Source organism: Neofelis nebulosa, chromosome 3 (assembly GCF_028018385.1).
Source record: "Neofelis nebulosa isolate mNeoNeb1 chromosome 3, mNeoNeb1.pri, whole genome shotgun sequence".
Taxonomy (NCBI): domain Eukaryota; kingdom Metazoa; phylum Chordata; class Mammalia; order Carnivora; family Felidae; genus Neofelis; species Neofelis nebulosa.
The window spans coordinates 9,114,482-9,131,835 of NC_080784.1; positions in this window are offsets into that span (position 1 = coordinate 9,114,482).

A 17,354-nucleotide genomic window follows, 5' to 3' on the forward strand; every position below is an offset into this window, starting at 1 on the left:
CCTTATGTAAGTATTTGTTTACAAAGAGCTTAGCACATAGTAGAGACCTACTAAATATTTAGTAGAGAGATAATGATGTGCCTTTTCTTGCTGTTCTTAGTCATGATAGACTTTAAACTGCTGGATTGTTTCTGTCAAAATTGCTTTCTGGATTGTCAAATAACAAGTAAATTCTGAGTTTTCTGTCTCCAGTGCAGAAATGCTTCATTTTATGTATTGATAATGATCCATCAAGAAGGTCTTTGACAAATGTTGATTATGTGAATAGAACCTTTGCCTAGACTGTTATTTACTAACCTTTATAATCCTTGTGTTTTACCAGTATGAAAAGTAAGGCTAAGAGACATAAAATGAATTGTTCATGGTCACATAATTATCAACTGACAATGTGTGTGGGCCTGGGTTTTCTTATTGTAAATTTAGAATTACATGGGAATAATACAGCCAGTGTTACTTGATTTCAAAGAAGCCAGAGGACATTTTGTAATGTGTCCATGAGGGAAGTTTCATGAAGAAAGTGACACTATCTAAATGAATGCACAGGATGGCAAGAGAAAGAAATTGTGTGTGTGTGTGTGTGCGTGCATGTGTGTGTGCGTGCATGTGTGTGTGCGTGCATGTGTGTGTGTGCATGAATGTGTGTGTGCATGTGGGTGTGTGTGTGTGTGTGTGTGTGTGTGTGTAAGCACAAACAAAAAGGCACAGCATAAGCAAAGACATAGAGCTGGGAATATATGTGGCAGATTTACAGAGACCTAATCTATAGTTTGGATTAGATAATACTGGAAAAGTGGGCTTTAAGGAGAAGGTGGTTTTATTTTTTTTAATTTATTTTTTATTTTTTTAATGTTTAGTTTTGAGAGAGAGAGAGAGACAGAGACAGAGACAGAGCATGAGTTAGGGAGGAGCAGAGAGAGAGGGAGACACAGAATCCAAAGCAGGCTCCAGGCTCTGAGCTGTCAGCACACAGCCCAATGCGGGGCTTGAACCCACGAACTACGAGATCGTGACCTGAGCTTAAGTTGGACACTCAACCGACTGAGCCATCCAGGCACCCCAAGGAGAAAGTGGTTTTAGATTCCAAAGTGCACTAAATACAAGGCCAAAGAGTTTGGACTTTAACTGGGAGGGAACAAGGAGTAATGAAAGGTTTTGGATTTCAGGGAAAATGTGATTGCAGTGGTCATTTGGGCATAGTAATAGTATCTGATCTGCATTGGGAAACATGAGGTCCTAGATGAGGTAGAAGATGATGGAAGGCACAGATAAGAGGAAGGTACAGACAAGCTGCCCCCATTGTCATCATTACTCAGTAGAATGGTACAATTTTGCCAACGATGAACCTACATTGACACGTCATCACTCCAAGTCCATAGTTTACTTGAGGGCTCACTCATGTTGCTGTACCTTCTGTGGGTTTGGACAAATACATAATGACTTCTATCCATCATTTTAATACCAGATGGAGTATTTTTACTTCCCTAAAAATCCTCTGTGTCTTTTGTTCATCTTGTATATGACGTAGAGTACTGTAGTGCGGATCAACCCGCATCTATCTGGAATTTGGTAATGATAGAAAAATTAATTCTCTCATTTTGACAGTTACAACATCTTCTCGAGACAGTTTTCCCCTTAGCTTTTGAAATCACCTCCCACCTCACTGGCCACTCTTTCTTTCTCTTTGTCTTCCTTTTCCTCTGCCCCTACCTGCAAATACTGAATTATCCCAAGCCCCATTCTTGGTCCTCTTCCTCTAGATACACTCATTCCTTGGAAAATCTCGTCCACTACCACAGCTTTAAAATCCATGTATGTGGTCTGATACCCAGTGATCTCTCCAGCCATTAGTACTCCCTCGAATCCAGGCTTAGATATCAAACTGCGTACTTGACACTTCTACTTTGATGCTAATAGATGTCCAAAATATCCCAAACAGGAGTTGGGACTTCCCCAACTCCCAACAAATTCTTCTGTTGTTAGTCATCTCAATTGATGGCATCACCATCCACATACTTACTCTAGTCCTAAATCTGGGTCTAAGTCTAATGTACCAGAAAATGCAGTTGGCACTATAAATATGCATCTTAAGATGGGCAATTACCCTGTCATCCTTCCTGCCACCCTGGTCCGTGCTGCCATCATCTACCACATGTGTCACCATGACAGTGTCCTAATCCATTTCTTGTGCTTCCCTCCCCTGAATTATGTTCTCTAAACTAAATCTGAATAGCTCTGTCATTAAACAACATTTTTTTTTTGAGAATCCACCAGATATTAGGCACTGTCCTAAGCAATGGAGAGAAAACAGAAAACAAAACATAATCAACCCCAAGTCTCTTTCCATTTATGTTTCTGGGAGAGCTCAGACAGCACACAAACATATAAATAGATGTAATAACATCAAATCCTATATAGGTCATCATATAAATAGATGAAATATTATAAATCTAGTGTTTCAGATGGTGACTAAAAAATAAAGCAAGAGAAAATAGAGTGCAAGGGTGAGGGAGAAAACTGATATAGGGCTGTGAGGTAAGGATTTGCTCATGAGTTTCTATTTCATCCAAGACATGAGGGAAAGGAAGAGTAAGTCATTCAAATATCTGGGGAAAGAGTCATTTATGCAGAACCAACATTAAGAGCAGAGGCCTTGCAGTGTAAACACCTTGATGTTCAAGGAACATGCAGGAGGCCTCTGGGGCTGGAACAGAGTGGGTAGGAGGGCACGGTAGTTGAAGTAGTAGAAGCCAGAGTCCCACAAGTGCTAGTAGCCACATCATGCAGGCCTTTGTAAATCATTGTTTTGCCTTTTGATTTTACATCAAGGCAGTGGAGGATTTTGAGCTACAAAACAAACTTTAAAAAAACATTCTGGCTACTACGTGGAGAATAAGGGGCACTGGTAAAGCAGGCAGCCAGTTGAGAGGTTTTGCACCACCACAATCCAAGAGAGATTATGGTAATTGGGCTCAGGTTGCTAGGGCTGGGTGGGGGACAACTGGTCATAGTTTGAATGTGTTTGGTAAGTAGAGCTGATAGGTTTTTCCTGGTGAGACACCAAGGCTCTTGGCTTTTAGCAACAGGAGACACTCTTTTACTGAAATGGGGAAAACCTTGGGAGGAACAGGTTCTGAGAGAAAATAGGATACGGATTTCAGATAGTTCTTTGTTAGATATTTGAATGAAGGAGTCGAGCAGACTCGTGTATGAGTCTGGAATACAGAAGAGAGCTGGGGCTGCAGACAATAATTTATGAGGTGCCAAGTGTACAGGTGTCATTTAAAATTGAAACTGGATACAATTACATAGGGCCTAAATATTGATGGATAAGAGGAGGTGTGAAGAATAAATCCTGGGGCACTCCATCATCTAGAAGTTGGAAAAAATGGGGTGAAATGTACAAGACATTATTTATTGATCTCTCTCAACTTATTTATTGATGTACATTGTTTTCTAGATACATCTGTTTGGTCATGGGTCTGGTGGATGTCTCTGAATTATTCCTCTTGGCCTCTGTTTTTTCACCTTCCTCACTGATAATCAAAATGAGTTATCCTTAAATTTATAGAAGGATTTATTGTCTTCTATTTATGATTAAAATGATTTTTAAAAATCCATTTTGAATAACTATTGAGATCATTAAAAATGAACACATGACTGAATCATTTACAATCAGTAAATTTGAGGAACAAATCCTAAAGTTTCAGTGCCAGGGAGAAAGCAGCATAAATCAAATAAAAATTTCCATGCAACCACTGATGGTCGATTCCCATTCATACACTCTCCAATAGGTAAAAGTTGTAGACTACTACAACATACTTTCAGGGAGGTAATACAGCTCATGAGTTTTTCTGCTACCCTTGGGAAAGGCCCTTTTAATCAATCCGTAAATCCATTGAAATTGTACACAATGTAATTCAAAATAAGTGTTTAAGGGCATTTTTCAGCCGAGAAGGTCTATGTAAGTTGTTTCACATTTTAGAAGAAAACCATGAACCCTAAAACATTTTATAAGACACTTTAACATACAGCTTTAAAATAAATTCTACATTTCTTCTAAGTATAGGCCACTGGTAACTTTGAAAAGTCAAATTTATATTTAGTAGACATTGAGGATAAGGGAACAAATGGAATAAGAATTCATTTTTTACTGAATTTCCGCAAAAGATATAGTAGTTCCCTCTAATTCATTGGAAGGGATTCCTTCCAATACTCCAGTGGATGCCTAAAACCGTGACGAGTACCGAACCTGGTAATACTATCCTTTTTTCCCCATAGGTATATATGTATGATAAAGTTTAACTTATAAATTTTAGGTACACTCAGCGATCAGCAACAATAACTAATAAAAATAGAACAATTATAACAACATATTGTAGTAAAAGCTATGAGAATATGGCCCCTCTCTCTCAAAATATCTTACCGTCCCGCACCGAAACTTCTTCTTGTTGTGCTGATAGGAGATGATAAAATGGCTACGTGCTCAGATGAAGTGAGCTCAGTGACGTGCACGCTGTGATGTACCGTCAGGCTTCTGTTGACCTTCTGACCTACAGGGTCATCTGCTTCCTGACAGTGGGAAACTAAAACCACCGAAAGTGACACCACGGATAAAGTGGTGACTGTGGAAAGAAGCACGATCAGAGCTCTCACTAGAGGAGCAAACGGTGAGATTGTACAAGTTGCTGGGCACAGGGTCAACTCTGGCGTTCTGTATGTTGTCATTTGGTTTTCATTTTTCCTTCTGATAAAAGACTTCAGTTTTCCTTCAGTTGATTTTAGGAGAACATCCCCAGTAAAGTGGTAGAACATGAGAAGTTATTTTAAAAAAACAACATGACACAAAATGCTTCCAGATCTGACCTATCTTGCTTGTCTCCTCTTGACGATGTATGCCACAGGGTGGCAGCTTGGGGAAGAATGGAGGGTTGAGTCTTGACAACAAGATCAACAAGTGAATCAGACATGAATGGAATGCCTGGGTCTCTGCATGGCTGGTCCATCCTGTATTAAGACTAGCATTTGTTCTGTGCTCTGCCCTCCAGGGAGGACTGACTCTGCTGCAGAGATATTTATAGCCTATGTTTTCAGAATAACATTGAAAACACGATGACTGGAGTACTGAAAGGAATATTTGTCAGAGCACCTTGAGGTAGCCTGGCTCTGGAGCTTGCCCTTTGTAATAGTATCCTAGCTGTCCTAACAGATAGTCTATAAACACTGCCCCTTGGGACCTACTTACTGTGTTTCTCTTCTTCTCCTATTAAATTAAGCACTCTAACAGTCCAGTTTGTGGTGGTTGGTTTTGTTGTTGTTGTTGTTGTTGTTGTTGTTGTTGTTGTTGTTCAGGAAATAAATCTGACTACATTTTGGGAAGTTGTCTAAACCTTTTGAAAAGCTGATGTGGATAACCTTTATTAAAACGCAATCTTGTAATTTATGCTGGTTTCTTTATAATCTACCCTAACATTTTAAAACTCAAAGCTCCATGAGTAAATTTATCTGTGGAAATTCCAAATTTTCTTGATTGTAGGATCCGTGGATATTCTGGCATGAAAATAAACATACAAATAGAATCCAAAGAACCCAAAAGAAAATATTTAAAGCCCAAAAGTAGTCAATAAATTAAAATGGTGTCTTGACCTTGATTATAATACCAAAGGTATCTTACCAAGGTGAGAACAGTTATTCAGACCTTGTAAGTGGATATTAGAGTACACGCTAATCTATTGTTAATTTGGTTTTGTACTTGAAACAGCAGTCTTACTACAAAATGGAATGTATGAAAAACAAAACCACCCTACTAGCTGGTGTCTTGAAGATCCTTATCATGATGAGCCCTCAAAGGTCTTTTTGTGAATATTCTCTAATGGATTTTCATTCAGAAATAAATGATTTGGCAGATGGAATATTTTGACTCTTGATTTAATACACTGTATTTCAGAATTTTCGTTGCTGTGATTCCTCTTGACATTTTTAGTAGATAGTAACAGCTGTAGAGTTAATTAATGTGCACTTGAACTTTTGAGCCAAAATAACGTTAAAAATGGAAATAATACCAATATTCATTTATTTAGCCACATGGAACATCTAGAATATTGCCAAAAATGGAAGCTAAACAGAAAAAGAATGAAAGATCTCTACACAGCCGAAATATTCTTTGGAAGGCCATTATATTATGTCTGTCTTCTTTCCTCTGAGAGCCATTTGGACAAATGGTACAGATGACAGTCATGCTTAGCAGGTATTAAATGGATGATAGTTTCTACTTGATGCTAGAGGACCCCTTTAGTTGACTGCCTGGTCCACAGAATATAAGTACCAAAGGTGTGTGAGATTAGGCAAGAAGGATCTGCCAGGGAAACATGACTGTAGGAGGTTTGAAGAAAGGAGAAGATTCAGTCAGAGAATAAGGGGGAAAAATAAGAAAAACAATTTTTGCAAAGAAATAGATCTAAGAATGATGAAACCAAAGCAGTGTTGGACTATTGAACATTGTGTAAGCATACCCTGGTGGCCCTGAAAGCACGGAATAAAAATATATCACCCTGATTTCCCCAGTTCCTCCTAAAATTTAACATTATTCAATTTTTCTATTTAACTCAAAGAGAAATGATTAATACCAGTGATTCACACACTGAGAATCAGCCTAGTCTTGATGGAATTAACCAATGTGGGAGTCAGACACACTAGATTTTACTCTAAAGTTAGCCTCTCCACACCCGTGCTGTTCAGTATGAATATAATATGAGCCACATATGTAATTTAAAATTTTCTGGGAGTCACATTAGAGAAGTGAAATTGCCTTTAATAATATATTTTATTTAATCTATATATTCAAAATAGCATTTTGATATACGATCAATATTAGAAACCATTCATGAAATATTTTACACATGTTTTGGTCTTGTGTCTTTGAATCCAAAGTATATTTTATACTCACAGCTAAAATATCTCCATTCGGTGTTAAAATTTTACCTGAAATCCTTGATCTTTATTTCATTGAAATAAGAAAGTTGACAAAGCAGACTCGTACCAAAATTGTTCCAAGCACACTTAAAGTTTCTAACAATAGATTCGAGTATCAGTTTTTCAATTGAAGTTAATTAAAATGGAATAAAATTTAAAATTCAGCTCTTCAGCTTCCCTAGCTGTATTTCAGATGCTCACTAGCTGCGTCTAACCAGTGGTCACAGTCTTAGTGTTCTCCTATAGGGATGTCTTTGGTCAAGATTCTAAAGCCCTACTGAAAAATGGGGTAGTACTTACGGTATTGGCCTGTTCAGTTTGGTATCCCAAATACCACAGTAGGTATGGAAGGTCGAGTCTAGTGCTCAGAATATTTAAGTGCCTTTTCCCTTAACACGAGCTGGTTAACCCTTTTCTTTGTCATGGGTTTGATGCTAACTTTTTGACCATGTGATCAAAGTTAAAGATAGAAAGCTTTAAAAAAATTTTTTTACTAAATTAAAAAAAAACACCTTAAGTATCATTGACATATGGTATTATATTAGTTACAGGTGTACCACATACTGATTTGATAATTCTCTACATTATACAGTGCTCTCCACAGTGTGTAGTTACCATCCGTCAGCATACAAAGTTATTACAATATTGTTGACCGTATTCCCTACACATACTTTTCATCCCTGTGACATTTATTTTATAACTGGTTTGTATCTCTCAATCCCCCTCATCTATTTTGCCTGTTCCCTGACCTCCCTCCCCTGTGCCTGTCACTAGTTTATTCCCTGTGTTTATAAGTCTCTTTCTGTTCTTTTTTCCCCACTTTGGGTTGTGGTTTTTTTTTAGATTCCACATATAAGTGAAATCATATGGCATTTGTCTTTCTCTGCCTGGCATAATACCCCTAGGTTCATCCATGTTGTTGCAAATGGCAAGATTTTATTCTTTTTATGGTTGAGTAATATTCCTGTGAGTGTGTGTGTGTGTGTGTGTGTGTAGACTCTTACCTAAAAAATTTTTATAAGTAAAGACTTAATTTTTTTTGAAGAAATGCTAAATCCAAGTGAAAAAAAGCCTGTTTCTATATATTTCCATATAGCTGTTACCAAAAATATTTTATCCATTCATCTATTGATGGACACTTAGGTTGCTTCTATATGTTGGTTGTTACAAACAATTCTCCGATAAACATAGGGCTGTGTATGTCTTTACAAATTAATGTTTTTGTCTTCTTCAAGTAAGTATCTAGAATCAGAAGAGCTGGCTCATATGGAAGTCCTATTTTTAATGTTTTGGGGAAACTCCATACTGTTTTCTGTAGTGGCTGCACCGATTTATATTCCTACCAGCAGTGCACCAGGATTCCCTTTTCTCCACATCCTCACCAATGCTTGTGATTTCTTATCTTTTGATAATAACCATTCTGGCAGGTGTGAATTGATAGTTTATCGTGGTTTTGAGTCGAATTTCCCTGATGATTCTCCATCTTGAGCATCTTTTCTTGTGTCTTTAAGAAAGCTTTTTTTTAAAAAAAAGCATTTAGTGATAGTTATAGACGTATGGCATTTAATCATAGTTATAGATAGAAGGTGTAGCAGGTTCTGTTTAGTTTAGCAGATCATTTCTGGGCTGCAAAGGAAATGTTAACTGTCCATCAGTCTTAATCTCCAGTTAACTGACTATGTCCTCATCAGTATCTACCGGGACCCGGGTGAATGAGGCGGCAACATTTCTTGAGTTTCTTGCCTATTTCTGGGAGAAAGAATACCATCTAAGGCATGAGAGAAAAGCGTGGGAAATTCTTTCTAGAGCACTCGTTCTGTTTTCCGTGAGAACCTCCATACTTTTTCTGTAAGTAGGGAATGTGCCGGATCCTGAAGCCCACGTGAGCTTGAGGAATCATAAGGGAGAGGAAGGGTGACCCTAGTGACACAGGAATTGAGTGAAATACCCAAAAAGAGAAGAAAAACTAGATTCAAGGAAAGCACAGGTTGAAGTAGGGGAGAGAACCATCTGCTGGGCTAACCTGAAGACAGAAGGGAGTTACAGCTGCCTATTTAATCTCTGGGGGAGAGTGACAGGGCCTCTCTGAGGGCAAGTGTGGGGGTGGGTGTTCGTGTTCTACATGCCTTAGTTTTCTGTTTGTTTGGTGACGTCTGCAGAGGCTGCCAGGGATGGGTTTAGGATCTTGGTGTGGGGGATAGTTATTTCGCATCAGTGAGCCCAGGGGGATCTTTAAAGAATGCAATTCTAGCACAAACATCTTTACCAGGAAAGATTTTATGTTTCATTTTATCAAGAATGTTAACTGCTAGTAACAAAAAAAATATGTTTCTAGATATCTCTGTATAACTTTCACCAAAAATATTTTAATAAGCCTTTTCTGCCATCCAGGAATTCTTTTCGTATTGAACTGAAATCTCATTTTGAAGAATACTTCTAGTTTGAAATAAGATTATCTGGATATGACTAAAGCATTAGCCAGTGTCCTGCGTTAAGGTGTTAAATAACATTTAAGCACGATCTTTGGGTTATAGATTTGTGTAACGACCCACTTGGGTATGAGGAAATCTCCATCTGGAATTGAAACTTGGTAATTTTATTAATGGGGCATTAATTCAAGATACTTACTACTTAGAGTTTTTCCTCCCCTACATCTAGTAGGCCATATTGTGTGAAATTTGGCTCAGGACATTGGCCTTCTTTCCCCAAAAGACAAAGCATATCATCAGATAACAAATCAATGAGCTTATCAGTCATGAGGAAATAGTCACTGATAATATACCAACTTTTTCCATAAATTTGAAGGGCACCTCCTTATTGTCTATACCCATACAGAACCTGTTTCAGTATTCCACTGTAGAGCTGAGCCCTGGAGAGACGGTCTCAGCGATGTTCACTGAATTAATCAAGCCTGGAGCTGTGCTACTCTGAAATTGTTATCAGAGAATATCTTGGTGCAATGTGCTTCATAAAACTAACTCTTACAGGTGAATGCAGTAGTATGAGTGTTACTCCTTTTCTAAACGTTTATTTTTGATACACATCATAATATTAATTCCAGTAAATATTACTAAAATGTGTTACCAATGATAATATTTTCTAATAACTATTATGCTTAATACCTTTCTTAATATTGTTAAACTACTTACTCCATCGCATTCTTTTCCAGTGTAGTTTCACCACTGGGCACTCACAGCGTAGGCATCCAAATGCTAATGAACACATGGAAAGCACTAATTAGTGATCAGGGAAGTGCAAATGAAAATACAGTAAGATCCTACTACTCTCCCTCAAGAATGATGAGAATTCAAGAAGACCATGACTACCAAGTGTAAGAATTCTCACGGGGTGCCTGGGTGGCTCAGTCTGTTGAGCATCTGACTTCAGCTCAGGTCATGACCTCACGGTTCATGAGTTCAAGCCCTGCATCAGGCTCTGTGCTGACAGCTCAGCTTTGGATTCTGTGTTTCCCTGTCTCACTGCCCCTCCCCCACTCACACTCTGTCTCTCTCTCTCTCAAAAATAAACATTAAAAAAATAAAAAAAAAAGAATTCTCACTGCTGGTGGGTGTGTAAGTTGATACAAGTATTTTAGAAATTTGTTAATTCTCTGTAAGCTCGTGGATGTGCTCACTCTGTGGCTCAGCAGTGCCACTCCCAGTTAAATGACAGAAATGGATGTACATATGCCCCAGGAGACATGCGTAGATAGGTTCATAGCATTATTGATAATTGTGCTAAACTACAAACACCCTAAATATCCATCAGGGATAAATGGATGCATAGATTATAGTATATGTGTGGTTTAATTTCAATTTTTTTAAATGTTTGTTTTTGAGAGAGAGACAGAGCATGAGTGGAGGAGGGGCAGAGAGAGAGGGAGACACAGAATCCGAAGCAGGCTCCAGGCTCTGAGCTGTCAGCACAGAGCCAGACTTGGGGCTTGAACCCACAAACCTTGAGATCGTGACCTGAGCCGAAGTCGGACGCTTAACTGAACCACCTGGGTGGCCCTGTGTGGTTTAATTTCAGAACCATAATACTGGGTGAAAAAAGCCATACACACAGGAATGCATTCCATCTGGTTCCATTTGTAAATGCATTTTCAATACCAAAAACTAAACTAGAAAGTTTTAGAAATCATGATAGTCGTTACCTTTGGAAGGGGACAAGGGATGGGGATTGGGAGGAGTCATTAGAGCAGCTCCTGGTGTAGTCATACAGGTACATCTTCTTTTCACAAATTCCCTGAGCTGTGCATACCTATGTTTGTGTTTTTCTGAATGTGCTACCATTGTATCAGTTTCTCAGGGCAGCCATAACAAAGTACATGAACTGGGGGGCTTAAAACAATGGAAACTTACTCCTCCACAGTTCTGGAGAGCACAAGTCCAAAATCAAGGTGTCAGCAAAGCCTTGTATCCTCTAACGCTCTGGGTGGGATCCTTCCTTGCCTCTTCCTAGTTGCCGGCCGTGGTTGTTGATGCTCCTTGGCTCACATCTACTTTGCTCCAGTCTCTGCCTCCATTGTCACGTGGTGTTTTTGTCTTCGTATCTCTATTGTCATGATGCCTCTTACATGGCACCAAACACATTGGATGGAGAGCCTGCTCTACTCCAGTATGTGTCATCTTAAACAGTTACACCTGTTACAGCCTTGTTTCCAAATCAGGTCACAGTTGGAGGTGCTTGGGGTGAGGACATCAACATATCCTTGGGGGGACACGATTGAACTCCTAACACTCATCAAACAAAAGAGGAGGAAGAAAATGTTTTAATCTTACCACCTGGCTGTTATTTTGTTACGTACATCTTCAGGGTTTTCTTTCTGTCTCTGTCTCTCTCCATTTTATCACACTACACACAGGATTTTAGATCCGTTTTTCCCCCACTTAATGATATACTGTAAAAGTCTTTCAAAATAACCACATGTTTTAACGTGATATTAATGCTATATAATATTGTGTTTTGGGACTACATGATTTTTTTTAGACCAGTTCCCCATTTCAGTACACTGGGTATTTTCTGATGTGTTTAACAGTATGAGCACTTCCAAGGAGAGACTACTGGGAGCCCAATCATTGGATATATCCATAATTACTTTTTCAAGTTAATTTCTGCATGTAGAAATGCCTACATGTAGAAATGTGCACTGACAGGTCTTTTGATAGCCATTAACAATGGGAATCGAGTATATTTGTATCTGCGTGCAATGCTGTCAGTGGGGTGTGACGATGCCTGTTACACTCATTCCAACACTCACTGTTAGTAGCTTTGTCATTTTGACTGTTTTCATTTGCATAATGCTGCCTTTTCACAACCTTCTTATATACATATATACAACTCCTCCAGTTGACAAAGGTTCGTTTGTTTTCCTTGTACTTTGTTTCCTATGTTTAATTTGGAAAGTTTGGAAGGCCAAATTTTTGTCACTAGGTCTACCATTTGAAATAGTTCCTGGACTTTTTTTTTTACATTTATTTATTTTTGAATGACAGTGCGAGACAGAGCATAAGTGGGGGAGAGGCAGAGAGAGAAGGAGACCCAGAATCTGAAGCAGGCTCCAGGCTCTGAGCTGTCAGCACAGAGCCCAGTGTGGGGTTCGAACCCACTAACTGTGAGATCATGACCTGAGTCGAAGTGAGACCCTTAACCCACTGAGCCACCCAGGTGCCCCTGGACTTTTTAATTTTATGGAACAATCCATTACAAAAGTAAAATCAGAATTGGCAAAAATTGTCAGTTTGTCCTACTTTGGCCAAATAAAGAGTTAAAGTGCAAAACAATGTATAAAAAAGCTAGTTTTTTACCAGTATTTTTAGGTGAAGAACTTTTGAAAAATGGGGTGACATAGTTTCAAATTAAAAGATGCTTCATTATAGTGAATAACTATAGCTTTAATTAAATTTACTATAAGCATTCTTATTTTTCTTATATTTTGGAAGACAACTGAACGTTTCACTGGGCACTAACAATGTGGCCCAGAATGGTAATGACTGTCCATTACCAATCTGACTGTCCATTCAAGGCGGGCCACTTGAGAGAGGGTCTGTCAAGGCAGTGTTATGGAGGAGATGGTCGGTTTTCGTTAGGTTTTATGGTACAATGATATATTTGGAGTAGGGTGTTGTCAGTCATGGCTATGTATGAGTATGTATATTTATTTTTAGTACTGTCATTATGGCCTCTGAGTCACTAAGAAAAATCTAAAAGTCTGAACAGCAACCAGTGCAGCCAAGAGAGCAAATCCTCCGTATGGGGAGCAGCCAACCCATAAAGCCACGCTTGTGAATTCCCTTGGAAAGCATTCTCCAAGCACAGCGCTTCTCAAGGGAGCCATCAAAGGTTGTGCTGCTTCCATATTGCAGGTGTCCCCAAGGCCAAAGAGGAGTTGCCCAGCATGATTCATCTCCCTTCTAACCTCACTGTGTGAAATTGTGTCGGTTGTGTTGCCACTTCTTGGGTCCTCTTCTTTTCCCTAGATTTTTCCAGCGTTTCTCACTTGCTAAGAGAAAGAGTTTTTCCCACTGGGAATTGCCCGTGGCTCTGGGATTAGCAAAACCTCTAGAGACAAAAGTAAATAGTCATGGCTACTGCTTTTTATCCTTAGCTTTTACTTGGCCAGTGGCCAACACAAATTCTCGTATTATCATCTTTCAAAATGATTCAAGTGTATTGTGGTTCATGCCAAAGTCAACATGAAAATAAGACCCAGCATATTCCATTTAGTTTGACGGAGCAATAATATATTATTGTTTTTCCTCTGTCTGTACGTAACCTCACCTCGAGCCTCTTCATCTCTTGCACATCCAGCCAAATTATGCTTCCTAAAATGGGTTTCATGTTCCTTTGGCTGTCCCTTTGGTATTAAAAATGTGTCTTCCAAGAATCCACTGTAGATTCTTAGGAGGCATTTATTAAAATGGAGCATGAATTTTTCCCGAATCTGTATCCTTTCTTTAAGATTACAGTAAAACCTTGGTTCGTGAGCATAATTCATTCTGGAAACATGCTTACGATCCAAAGCACTTATATGTCAAAGTGAATTTCCCCATAAGAAATCATGGAAATTCACATCGTTTGTTCCATGACCCAAAAAATTCATAAAAAAACTATTGCAATACTGTTAAATAATACAAAATAATAAAATACAAAATATAAAGAAAAATAAGCACATTAACCTGCACTTGCCTTTGAAACTCTTCGTGGCTGGTGTGAGGGAGACAAGAGAGAGGAGGGTTATTGTGTAGGACGACTTACACTATTACTAACAGGATCACTGCTATCTGTTGGCTCCATGAAATCTTTTTCTGCATGGGGACCATAGTATACACTTGCACGGATGTTGACTGCAGTACAGTATTATTAAACTCTTGTTATATGCTGTATTTCATGGAACTGGCAATGAGGCAGCAGCGGAAAGGGTCTGTATCTGCAGGCGGCCTGACCTAGAAGGAAGCAAAGCATTCCTAAGCTTACTTTTGTAGGGGAAAGCAAAGGACTGTCCATAGGTGTCTTGAACTGACAGAAAATACACTAGTGCCAGTTGTGGAAACCTTCCAACATTCTGAAAAATCACTGATTCCTGCCACATATCGTGACCTGAGACCCAGCATCCGTGCATGGGAGATGATCACCCACAGTCCCCCAGTGAGAGAGACAGAGAAAAGAACCATTGGCTCCGTTGTGATCGTGTGACGTTCAACGTCACGTACGACTCATATTGCAAGACGTCTATCGTTTATCAAGATCAGGCTTATTATAAATGTCTGCTAGGCTTACAGAACACTCACAGAACAAGTTACTCACACTCCAAGGTTTTACTGTAATTCATCGTGAGTCAAGTCCAGTGCTGACCCCGTGGCAGGCATGTGCAAGCTACGCAGCAGATAATTGCTGGTAAACTGGAAGCTATTGTACACATTTATAGGAAATTAGTTAATTTGCTCAGTAATTCATATAAATTAGTCTTTACCCCATTGAAAAAGATACCCCAGACACCTCTAGCCAAGAAAGTACATGATAAGTGAAAGCAGTTAGACCAATGTTTTCATGCTAAGCCTGTAAACGAGAGTTTAAGGCTTTATCTTACATGCAATCATGTCGATTTATGGCAATCAGACATCAAGTCTACTCAAAAGTCAATCACTGTGCTCAGAATAACTTCTTCCAGGTTGAGGATCCCTTTCCTCTACACCACAAGAGAAGTTATAACGTTTGCTGTAAACGCATTTGTAATGTTTAGCAAAAACTTGAATATTGTCAGACCTGAGGAATGTAATAGTTTAAGAACTGAATGATTTAATTTTTATATATATTTACATTGAAACGTAGTTGATACACAATGTATGTTAGTTTCAGAGAGACGTCACAGTGATTCGACAAGTCTATCCATGCATTATACTCTGCTCAGCACAAGTGCACCTACTGTCTGCCACCATATAACACTAAGAAAACACCATGAACTCTGTCCCCTGGGCTGGACTTTTCATCCTTGTGACCTTCAGTCCATAACTGGAAGACATACCTCCCACTCCTCTTCACCCTGCTCCCCTGCCTGCTCCCCTCTGGCGACCATCAGTTTCTTCTTGGTATTTATGGGTCTGTTTCTGCTTTTTGTCTGTTCCATGGTTCCCTTGCTTTTCAGATTCCACATGTAAATGAAATCATATGGTAAAAAGAAATCGGGGTCAAAACTGGTCACACCTCAAGGCAGCCATTCACCTTGTGTCCCGTGTGAATGATGCTCCCTGGAGTTCTGTAGAATGTTGACATGGTCCCTGTAACAACAGGTAAACACTGCAAAACTGTTAGTAAAATACTAACAATTCTATGTTGGGTAATTTTTTTTTAAAGAATGATTTAGAGAGAATGAACAATCCTCTGACCTGGAAGAGGACAAGATGGCAGTTTCACAAACAGCACTTTAAACAATCCAGCCATTCTAGTTATTTCCTCTTCCTTCAATTGCTGTCAAGGGGAGTGAATCACATGATGTCCAGGTTTTGTGTGGGGACAGTTAGGGTTCCTTCAAACCTTCATCATACTCCCATGTTTTTAAGCCAGTGTGCCCGCCATTTTGTAAGCGGAGCATTGTGGTTAGGACATAATGGGGGATCCAGGTAGGGTGCTTAGATTTGTTTAGCTATGTTAGTCACTGAGATTTGTTACGTGATGTGGAAATCAATCTGACATTGCTCAGAAGCTAGAATCTGTACTTAGTATCTGACTAAATTTCTCTTATATTCCTATTTCATATTCATTCTTGTTTTAAAAAGTTTGAGAGACACCTGGGTGGCTCAGTCGGTTAAGCATCCGACTTCAGCTCAGGTCACTATCTCATGTTTCATGGGTTCGAGCCCTGCATTGGGCTCTGTGTTGACAGCCCAGAGACTGGAGCCTGCTTTGGATTCTGCGTCTCCCTCTCTCTCTGCCCCTCCCCCACTCACGCTCTGTCTCTCTAAAAAATAAACATTAAAACAAATATTAAAAATTATTTGAGAGAGAGAGAGAGAGAGACAGCAAGCTAATAGAAGAGGGACAGAGAAAGAGGGAGAGAGAAAATCCAAAGCTGGGTCTGCACCGTCAGCACAGAGCCTCATGCAAGGCTTGAACCCACAAACTGTGAGAACATGGCCTGAGTTGAAATCAAGAGTTGGATGTTTGGGGCACTGGGTGGCTTCATCAGTTAAGTGTCCAACTTCAGCTTAGGTCACAATCTCGCCATTTCGAGTTCGAGCCCCACGTCAGGCTGTGTGCTGACAGCTCAGAGCCCGGAGCCTGCTTCAGATTCTGGTCTCCCTCTCTCTGCCTCTCCCACACTCATGCTCTGCCTCTCTCTCTCTCTCTCTCTCTCTCTCTCTCAAAAATAAATAAATATTAGAGAAAAACAGAGTTGGAGGCTTAACTGAGCCACCCAAGTGCCCCTATTTCATATTCAATCCTTGAACATGTCTGAACTAGAAACAGAAAATATCATTTTATGAAAATAGCTATATACTTTAATGAAATTTACAATTCTATGCTTTTGCTCATTTACAATACATGTTCTCATATATACTAATAATTATTATTATTATCATTTCAAGTACAGGTCAGAATGAAATGGCTAAAATTCCTACTTGTCGCAGCTTATAATTTCTGGGCTATGTCTTTCAGATGCCAAAATCTTAAAGTTCATAATTCATGAGGATTTATAACATTTTAAACAAAACTTGTTTTATTTTATAATTAAATAATTAATGTGTGTGCCGTTAATGCATTTCTAAGATTTTAGGCCTTTGGTTTCCTCATCTGCTAAGTGAGGCAATGATAGTCATGTCTTCATGGGATTGCTGGGCAGACTATTTAAGGTAGTAAATGGAAAGTTCTACCATTGTATCTGA